Source organism: Mycteria americana, chromosome 17 (assembly GCF_035582795.1).
Source record: "Mycteria americana isolate JAX WOST 10 ecotype Jacksonville Zoo and Gardens chromosome 17, USCA_MyAme_1.0, whole genome shotgun sequence".
Taxonomy (NCBI): domain Eukaryota; kingdom Metazoa; phylum Chordata; class Aves; order Ciconiiformes; family Ciconiidae; genus Mycteria; species Mycteria americana.
Window position 1 is genome coordinate 12,680,549 of NC_134381.1, and position 9,606 is coordinate 12,690,154.

Below are 9,606 nucleotides of genomic sequence, written 5' to 3' on the forward strand. Positions count from 1 at the left end.
TATGGTCAAAATAAGAAATGCAGATGTATCTCAAGTTTTCTCATGAAATAAAAAAGGCTCTTTCTTTCCATTTCTGCATAGCAGTGTGGCAACATTATCCGTACTTTCTATATAGTACATAAAAAGCTAAGTAAGCAGTAAAATACCTTTCCTTTTAAGTGTTTGAAGTGCCATACACTGAATGACCTTTTCATTCTCCATTCACAAAGAAATAAGAAATAACTATTCTTATTTCTGAAACCTGTGATTATACCAATAGCTATAACTCAGGCCCATGAAATCCTTTAATATAAAGAGCCATGCTGGAGACTCATTCCCCTAAAGAAAAGAGCCCAGGATGATTGACCTGAAATGACCTCTTCATTTTTTAGTGAAAGGAGATCTAAATATGGCAAATATTTCCTTGTGCTACTGTCTCTCAACAGACTACATATTCCCCCATCAGAATCTCTTATGATTAACAAAAATTGGTTCTTTAATGTTATGAGGAAACTAGCAAAATGTCTACCAGAACTATCTGTCCTTTTCTTTAACTGTGCAGTGATTTTTGTGTCAGAAAATCTGGTTTTTTCTCTTTAGTTATTTCCATTGTTTGCATCACTTACAATAGTGATCACATTTTCTGTTTGGGAGTCTTTAAGCTGGCTTTTATATTGTTGGCCTAAAGAATTAAAGATTCACAAGTCTGCCACTATAAAAAATGGTGTTACAATGACTAAAACTTAATTATTATTTTAAAAGAAACATAAAATCCAATACATTTTTTGTTTTGTTTTTAGTTTACCTTTTTCCCTCTCATTTTTGAGAGGGAACTAATCGAAACATCCAAACTAATATCAGAGGATGATTATTAAAAAAAAGTTCCTCTACTCTGTAAACTTCATTTTGGAGTACTGAAAAAATCAGTACTCCCTTTCACATCACTCGGTACCTGTAACTAGTGATAAAGCTCAGGTCAAAGAATTACTGATCTGATTAGCCTGTATATTTCTTTTGAAAGCAGAGTATAGATAACAAACGGATGGTTCAACTTGAAGCCAAGCTGAGGAACTGCAGGAACCAGGAAGCACTGAGCTCTCTGAAGAACTGTTGCTTTGTGGGAGATCACGTGGTGCTTCAGTTCATAGCCGTGGAATTCTTTCGGATCCTTTGCATTGCAAAAATTACCACTTATATCTGTGAATGACCAGAACGAGACACCTTATCCTAGGGGCTGCAGACCAGTATTCATGTGCTGATCTCTAGGTTTGTCTGCCACAGTTGCTGAAATCCATGGATTAAGTCATACATCCAAAATTCAGGCATGCTTATGCTTCTCAGTAAAGGTTATTGTCAGTACGTTACTCTGTTGCTCAGGATATCCAATGCCAACTGAATTAAAAGTCCACTTCAGGCTCTACAATTTGTCATTCCAAGTTTTCTTCTGGAGTGGTACAAGATATCTTTAGTCGGAGCTGGATTTTAACAACTATGAAATTCACTGTCTGAATGATGAAAATTATTGTGGATCTTACGCTTTCAGAACTAAATGAGAAAAACTCCTGTCCTTAGGTTTGGGGTTTTTTTGACTAAGTTCTTATCCTAAAAAGCATGAACTTTTCTTGTTATATACCTTTTTAAAAGCCTACAGACTTAAATCTCATGTGATGGGTCTGTCAAAGTATTTGAATAAGAGAGAAGTAGCCGATTCAGCATTAAGAAGTTGGTGCTTAGAAATGTATTATGGTACGAGTCAGCACCCTTTGTTGGTTGTCTCACACACGCTGCAGTAGACACCATTTTTGTGCTGTCTCCTGTCAGCATCTTCCCCACATTCACTTTTATTCTCACCCGTTCGATCTTTGTGCCTGTATCATGTAACACAGCTCTTTTCTCATTTGAGAAATTCTTTCCATTATAAATTTCTTAAGCTTTTACCTTTACCTCCACCTCAAAGCACTCTCCAGCCAAGAATAGCAGTTTTTGTCTTAAAGACCAATATTTCTCTATCAACTTCAGCATGGCAACTTCAAATTTTCTTCATAAAGAGACAATTACCTACCAAAGTAAAATTAAATTATAACTGTATATAGCAATGCTTTTTCATGTGTATTTTTAAATTGAAGACATTTTCTTTATCGATACTTTATCTGACATTTTCAAAGTTTACACTCAAAGTGTTTAAGCTTTCTCTAGGTTGTCAAGGTCTTGTCTTACAATTATTGTACTATATCTGAAAATGTTTCTTATACTCCATTGTAGCAGAAGAGCATCCCTATTTAAAGAGACACACATTTTCCTTACATAGTTTACATGTCTCCAAGTATCGATGTCCATTATTATTTAACTAAGACCACTGGAAAATAACAGATTTTTATGAAGAAGTGATTACTATCAATACCCTAAACCATAACTATGAGTATTGGTGCAACTAATGACTGCTTCTACATGTCCTTGGAAACAATCTGCAGCTAGCTTTAAAGGAATCATAGTCTGGTACCATGTTTTTTCCGTAAATCATATGTGAGTTTCAGGTGTCAAAATCTTCCATATGCCATATTCTTCACGGGTCAACTCTAATTTGCTGAAGATGATTCAAATCTTCTAAGTTTAAAGTCAGAAGCGCTCTCTAGAGCTTTCTATATGAATTGCAAAACTGACTAAAACAGCCACACACAAACCCAGACCATGAACATGCATGTATGTATTTTACCAAAGACACCAGGAGAGGAACTAAAGAAAAAAGTTAGAGAAGAAGGTGAGGAAAGCTATAATGAATAACAATAATTTCATTAAGTATTATACAAAAAGCATGATTCCGTGGATTAATTAACTAATACAAATAAACCCAGAATTTCCGGTAGAGGAAAGGCCTGGGCACAGCTCTGCACGGGCCTACCGCAGGTTGCGCCGTGCGCCTGTTGCAGTGGGCAGCTTTGCTCCCATTGGTCGGGCGACAGCAGGGGAGCCAATGAGCGCAGGACTCCAAGCTCAGCCATGCTGCCATTGGCTGCGCAGTACCACCCCGCTGCTGCCGCTCGCAGGGCTGCCCAGCAGGGGTGAGAACGGTGTCCTCTGGGCGCAGAAACCCTTTTGAAGTCACTGTTTCACGAAGACTAACAAGTATTTATCAAATGCCCATATCAAACAAGCGCTTTGCAAAGATAACACGTGATACTGTGTCAAACAGTAGAAACAATCCAATCTTCTGAATAACACTAACTGCCTGTCATTTCCAAGGGACATCTGAGGTTCTGCAGCATTGGTCCTGACTTTTTTTTAATACAGTTACAACTTGATGAAATTGGCTTTGCAGCGTTTATCCTCCTCTTCCTGCAGTCTACCAGAGTTGACAGAACTCTTGTATTTTTGTTACCTGATAATGTCCTATACATATTTCAATCTCCAAATTTTCACCCAAGTAGCTTTAAAATAACAGTAGGTTACCTACTTAGTGGTTTGCTTTACTCTGTGGTTTGCATGCCCCTCCTTGCATCTAGCAAAAAACCTCTTGCTATGGCTTCTCAGAATGGCACTGCCTTCATAGTGAAAATACACTGCCTAGCTGGTTCTTGCTCTGAAGCTGTTGAAGACACTATTTCATCTGCCAATAATAAAGAAGCAACTGACCTAAGTTACTCTTCTCTATTCACCTTGCTGTGATGGCAGAGTGCTGACTGTACCATTATTGCTCTATAAAGCGAAGTCAGATTTATGAGGCAAAATCTATGATGGTGTGATTCCAGCTAGACAAAAAAAAAAGCCCAGTATGAAAATAGTTATTCATATCTGCGATAGCCTTTGTCACAGAAAAGATAACCCTCCTGTGCTGAAAGGAATAAGATCACTGATGTAAATCAGACTGCTGCATTCAAGTCCCTCTAAGTTACTAATGAGCGTGGAAGAACAAGGATACTTAGGAGAAATCCAGAACAGCAAGACGTAAGTTGTTGGAGCAGAGGGAAGTACTTACTTCAGATGATACTAAACTCTTGTACAGTAGACTGCTCAGCTTAAGGTGGTGAACTCAGGTAGCATGAAAGAAAGAGAAGGAAAAATAAAGAAGGAGGGAGGGAGGGAGGGAGGGAGGAAGGAAGGAAGGAAGGAAGGAAGGAAGGAAGGAAGGAAGGAAGGAAGGAAGGAAGGAAAGAAGGAAGGAAGGAAGGAAGGAAGGAAGGAAGGAAGGAAGGAAGGAAGGAAGGAAGGAAGGAAGGAAGGAAGGAAGGAAGGAAGGAAGGAAGGAAGGAAGGAAGGAAGGAAGGAAGGAAGGAAGGAAGGAAGGAAGGAAGGAAGGAAGGAAGGAAGGAAGGAAGGAAGGAAGGAAGGAAGGAAGGAAGGAATTTATAAAATACAGTGTTTCTAACTTGGTAATGTGTATTATTTAAAACATGATTTTATATTTTGTTGCACTCATTCTAGAAATAAAAATAATAAAATCTTGGTGTGAACTACTGGTGTAAGCACTATGATTTTCCTCATTTTTTCCCGTCTCACAGAGTTGATGCGATCCTAATTTTTTGGGGGGTTTGTCCATCTTGAGTTTTCTGTAGTAATTACTACAACTTTTTAATATAAAAATAAAACATGTTTTGAGCCAGGCTTCAAATATAATCACTACAATCACCATAAACCAAAAGACCGCTAGCAGTGTCAGCTTCACTGCCCTTCTAAGGGGGAATCTGTTTATCCTTTCTGCCATAGTATGGGGTAACATGATAACTATTGATGGCCCACTACTTATTAAGATGTCATCAGACAACATGTTGTCATAAGCTATTATTTTTAAATTGTTATTAAGAAAACATCAAATAGCACTTCTGTGATGTAAGCTGGTTGCTTTAACAATGGGAAAGTATGTGTTTATATCAAAATTGAACTACATAATGTTAAAATCAAGATTTAATTCATATTGCTATGTGGAAAATTGATCAAATATTCAAATTACTACAATCTTCAACAGCTTAACAGTGATTAAATAGTATGGGCCTGAGTCTTATGTAGTTTATACTCATTTTATATTAGTGTAATTCCATATGATTGCTGAAGCATGACATTCTAACTTACCTTTCTGGCAACAGCTAGTGCTAGACAGCCAGTAGCTGTTCTGAACTTGCATATATAAAATGGGGTTGATGGCCCACAAATTTCTTTTACTGATTTTCCTGCACTCATGTTCAGAAGACATCAGTAATGTTACCCCTGATTGACACAAAGGTAAGTAAGTTCCAGATCTGTCCATTCTTGTTTCTATTCCCCTTTTGTCTGAGAAGTTCAAATAAGATGTGCCTCATGTCCAATACCTGGTTGGGGAAGAAGCCTACTCATTTTATTAAGAATTTAGTGGTTCCTGGCTAACCTGGGGATTGTCTGCTTATTGTCATTGATTAGTGTCTGCTGTTTACTTAATTTTTTAAAACATGTAGCATTATTCTTGACAGACTGCAGGTTCACAATACAGGATAGCTTTCTTCCCAAACTGTAGGTATTATTTAAGAAAAATAAAAGTGCTAGTTTATTTCTAGATGTTACTTTGATTAGTTCTCTGATGCTAATGATTCCATCCCATATTGGGAAAAAAAACCCAAAACACAAACCAAAGTGCACTTTTCTAAACATCATCACTCATTTTATACTTCATTAAAAGTCAATTTTATTTATTTAATTACCACAACTATACAACATCAAGATGTAATGAGGTAATACCATAAGCTCAGAAATACCAACCTCTTCCGTATTTAATGGAGGAACTTTAAATAGTAAACTGCAGCAGCCAGTATTGCAAGCCAGCAAATAGGTTCCCTTTCTCTAAAACGGGGATAACATCCTGCTGGAAATGCAGTTTTGAATCTAGTTCTGACTTTGTTGGGGTATTATTTAAAATTATATGGTGGGGATATCAGTATGCTCCTATACTTCTGCCTCTAAATGGAGCCGTCACTAATTGATTTGATTTGTTCTAGTCTTATGGTTAATGAAGATTAGGTGGCATTTCACCAGTGTTAGAGTAATGCTCTTGGTCCTTGTTATTAATTCCCCTGTAAGTACATGCCACCTTCTAAACTTTCCAGTTAGGTTTGCTAGGATGTTAAAAAAAAAATTTTGATACATATGTTAGTTGTTTTAATCTTAGAGCTATAAAGAACTAAGTCAAGAAAAGCCTCTCTTAAGTAATACACAGGAGTTAGTTTATAAAGTAAGTAAAGTTGAACCACTAAGTAATAGTGACCACAATATAATTAAGTTCAACATCCTCAGGGGAGAGATTGTACAAAAAATGAGGAAGCTAGTTAAAAAGACCCTAAAGTTAAAAGTGAGGAAATTAAAATCCTTAGACTCAGCATGGAGGCTACTTGAGCAACCATAACAGTGTAACAGAAGGCATGCATAATCCTAAACTAAAAAGGAAGCTGACAAGCAAAAATGAGCGATAGGGCTACAGGAAGGTTCAAGAAGTTAGTATAGTCAAACATGTATTTTTCTGAAGGTAGAATTCTAACTTGTGAAGTCAATAGGGATAAAATACAGTGGCTAAGATACACAGTGGAGATTACAAGGATGACAGAGGATTTGAGGAGCAGATAGCCTGACATGAAAACAAGATTTTTTCAAGTATTAGGAAGCAGCAAGCCTGCAAGAGATTTTGTAAGTCCAGTGGGCTATTTGGTAGAAAAGAAAACTAATGAGAATACGGAGACACTGAAATGAAGGTAAATGACTTCTTTGCATTAGCATTTCCACATAGAATTTTGGGAAAATAGATATACCAAATTTCCTCCTGTTAGGTAATATAGAGGAGGTTTTGTCAAACACAGGAATTAAAAGACGTGCTGGAACAAATTCGCAAATTAAATAAAAACAGGCTCCTAGGTCTGGAGAGTAAATCAATAAATTCTAAGGGGATTTAAGAAAGAAATTTCTGAACTACCAACAAGAATATGCAATCTGATTAAAATCAGTATGTATACTAAAGCAGGGAGTACATATCCTCTAATAGGTATGAAGGGTAGTTCCGGAAATGTCAACACAGAGATCCATATACCTCAGTAATAAGAAACAGTTAAAATAAAATTGCACATCACTTAGATTAGGATGATAGGATCAAAATTGAGAAACCTATTCTTCTGAGAGAACATGCTTCTCCAGCCCCCCAGAACAGCAGCTTCCAACATATCTACAAAGCTATTTGAATGTTTTAAAATTTACTCTTTTTTTCAACTAAAAACTGTCTCACAGTAAGCAAGTAGTAGAATAAAAAATAAGTTGTATGAACAAGGAGTTATATATCACAAGAACTTCGGTATAGAAATTCAGGCAAAAGATCTGAGCATATGTCCAAGAAAAAATACCTTATCTGAGTTTGCAGTAGTCAGCCAAACTGTATTGAATTTAAAAATAGCCACAAACATTACATTAAATGTGATTATTTTTTAAATGTACAATTTCTTCTCTAATATTGGACTCCGTTCTCACCCTCCCAGTCTAAAAAAGATGCAATGGGTATAAATATTCTTACAGATATTCCAGAGACACAATTAATCAAGCTATTAAATACATAATTCCAGTTGAGAGATATGTAAGGTTTAGATTCATTCACAGAGAAAACTTACACAAGTAGATATGGCGGAGCCATGTAACCTGTTACAGAAACAGACACTACAAACCAGCTGCTTCTCTTCCTAATGCAGAAGCAATGGGTTGCCCAGTCCAAATGGAAGCAATTGAGATTTTTTTCCAGTTCTTTTTTATGACAACTTATAAATAGCCCATGAATGCTCTGCCACAGGTATCATGAGCTCCAAAAGTTTATAAAAAATGAAAAAATAACTAGACATTTATATTCATATTTAGAATATATCCAATTACGTGGTGTGAACAACTTAAGGGATGCGTACACTAGCAGTGTATAGGATTAGTCTCGCCTGACTTTAGGTGTGCAGCAGTAAAGAGCCAGGGCAGTCTAGGCTAGTTGACTAAGCTTTCTGTTATTAGTAGAAAGAAGCAGACAACTCTACCTGGCCTGTGATCCTTCCCTAAAATGCATGGGATTAATCCCTCTCTGAAAGTGCCTTTTCCTCTCCATTGGATTGAGAGCTTAGATGACTTGGTTCAATTTTAGGATACTAACTACTACGCGTGTGAGGAGAAATGAGCCACATCCCAGCTACCTGGATATAAGATGTGTTTTCCCATTCTGGGGATTCTGACAGGACTCATAATTTCTGGGGACAGGCCACTGGATTAGATGGGCTACTGATACAGTGTGGCATTTTCTGTTTTCCTGTGTTGCTATAGAAGACACTATTTTTCACAATTATGAAGATTCCGGTTTAGACGTTAGTCAAATGTTGCCCTTCTAGAGTGAAGTGTTTTTACACAATCAGCAAAGTAACTGGCAAAATTATGTGGTTTGTAAAGCGAACCTTTAAGAGGCTGATGTTTTTGCATGAACTCAGTGATCTACAAGATAAACAAAAACTGTTGGAAAGAAACCTAAGGATGGTATAAGGTGACCAGTAATGTTTGTGTTCCACATTACATACTTCATTATAGTCTGTAAAGCTCCTAAAGGACTTTAGGACCTTTGGATTTAATCTGAGGGGAGGACTTGCTGTTTTGCAGTGTTGAAACTCCTTGACATTGCTATTTTAAATTTTAGTTCTTTGTGCAAAGTGAAATCAGATTGAATCTTTACCTCTGCTAAATGAAATTTTAATAACTTATGAATCATGTTAAAAAGTGAAAAATGGAAAAAACAGTAGTAAATCCAGTAGTTTACTGAAATAAAACATACCAAATTCTGAAAAACATTTGGTCAAAGGGAACCTGCAATGTTTCTTGGGAAAGCACGTGTTGCTCAAGTTTGCATCATTAATTTTCCATAACTGAGAGATCCTGGCACTCAAATTCGTTCTATTCTTTTGCCAAGATTATAATATGTTACATTGTTATGCTCAAAATTACATTCTGATACAGTTGAAAGTGTTTCTATTTCTAAAGAATCTCTTACATTTTACTTCCTTTGCTACCTTCTGTCAGAGTTTAAGTAATAGTTATTGTGCTGCTATATTAAATCACTGGTTAGCCATCAAATGGGTGTGCATGCATACATGCATAGAAGCAAGGAAGCATGTCCATCTGTGGGAGGGACAGTTATATCTCTATAATGATTAATAGTTTTACATACTTACACACAAACTATCACTATAATAGCTGAATACCTAAGAGTTAGTCTGATCTATATACAGTATAGACTTCTTCTCTGTTAAAGCTGAGAACTACTATTCCAATTTCATCCTCCTTTACATTTCATCATTCAGAATTGTTGACTGAATTGTAGTTATTGACATCTTGTCCTTCTTGATTTCCCTGACCCTGTCCTTTCACGGTTCTTCTGTTGCATCTCTAATAATTTCTTCACTTATCCTTCATCCTGACATCACATCTCCAACTTTCTAAAGGTATTTAGCGGAGCTATATTTTTGCTGCCTTCTCCCCCTTCCAACCAAATCTTACTTTGGTGTAATCTCATTGTCAAACACAGATTCAGCTATCATCCCTATGTTGCCAACTGTCAGATCCACTTACTTATTCCAAACCTGTCTCCTCCTATTCAAACTGAAATTTCAC